The sequence below is a fragment of the Pseudonaja textilis genome, chromosome 4, assembly GCF_049901715.1.
Source record: "Pseudonaja textilis isolate UNSWEBS1 chromosome 4, rPseTex1.2, whole genome shotgun sequence".
NCBI lineage: Eukaryota > Metazoa > Chordata > Lepidosauria > Squamata > Elapidae > Pseudonaja > Pseudonaja textilis.
The window spans coordinates 40,021,573-40,023,112 of record NC_141993.1 but is presented as its reverse complement, the minus strand read 5'-3'; positions in this window follow the sequence as shown (position 1 = coordinate 40,023,112).

The window sequence follows — 1,540 nt, the reverse complement described above, 5'->3', positions numbered from 1 at the left end:
TTTTGTCTTCCTGCTGCAATGTGCACAGTGTTCAACATAATTACAGTACTTCCTCCTTTCAGTTCTACTTGTTTCTATGCTTACATAGTTCTACACAAATAAGACTGTCTTCTGGTAAAATTTCTTTCAGTGGGAGAAACTATATATTATAGTTGATTATAAAATCAATGATTCATTAAATGGCACTAACACAGATATTTGTTTGAATAGTAACCAGTATTAATGTGGGATTTATCATAAAATTCTTTATTCCAAATATGCATCATCCTAATAATTGACAATTTAAAAAGCCCCAAAACATATTCGGTTTGTTGTTATTTCAATTAACAAGTAACAGTCTGAAATATAAATTGAAAGTATTTTTATTAGAATATTAAAGTTATATGAACAATTAAGATCAGGAATAATGTTTATGGGCCAGTACTATGATTACCAACTAGAGGTTTGCAGAATTAGTGTAGATGCCTAGTGCAGTATAATGCAATTATAATGATGTTTTTTTGCATGTCTGTAAATTTTTATGTGAAGAATGAAAACTACTGCAATACAATACTCCAAAAACAACAAATCACAATATTTGGGAAATAACCTGGGCATTTTTAATAAGCAGCATCAAAAAAATAATTTATTTCATACTATAACAGTTTGAGATGAAATGTGCCTTTTTAAAATGTATTTCCAATAATTCCAAAAATATAGAAATTATATTAATTCAATATAATTAAACTAATATAAATGCACAATCGGGGAAAAAACATTTTTCCACTTTAAAAATTATTAATTCATCATTCAAATCATAGAGTAGAATTCTTTATTGGTTAAGCATGATTGGACACACAAGGAATTTGTCTCCGGTGCATAGGCTTTCAGTGTACATACAAGCAACAAAGTGATATGTGATAAACCATAGTTATAAACATTAATCATGAGGTACAAGTGTTGCAACAACAACAACAACAACAAAAGGCAAAGAAAGGAAAGGAAACTTAATGCTACCCCGTTAATAATGCCATCCTATGGATTATGCATTTTTCCTGAAGAATGCACTCAGGAAAAAGCCCATCTGATTTTCATGGAATTTAATTGCAAATGAAAGTCTATATATAACTTTATGATCTAATTTTTAAGACAAGCTTTAAACATGTACTTTAAAGTCAAACTAACAGATTCAACCTTAGTCCTCACAACTAATTGCAATTTCCTATCAGAAAGTATATTCAAACCAATATTAAATTGCAAACTGCTGAGGTTTTATCACTATTGTTCACTATATTGGAAATGTATAGTTTTAGAAACATGAGTAAACTAAATTTGCCTTCAAGGTAGCCTGTTGTATATTTGTTGATGTTTCTGTTAAAAAAAAAAAAGAATGATGACCAAATGTAGTAAATCAGCAATTTTGTCTTTTTCCTGAATACACTGCATTCTATATGGTGACATATTTAATGCATCTACTAACTAGAAGCTCATAGACTGACTATTCTCAGGGATCTTGCTGATGATCAGGTAAGCATCATTTGGCCAGTGTATATTCCATAGC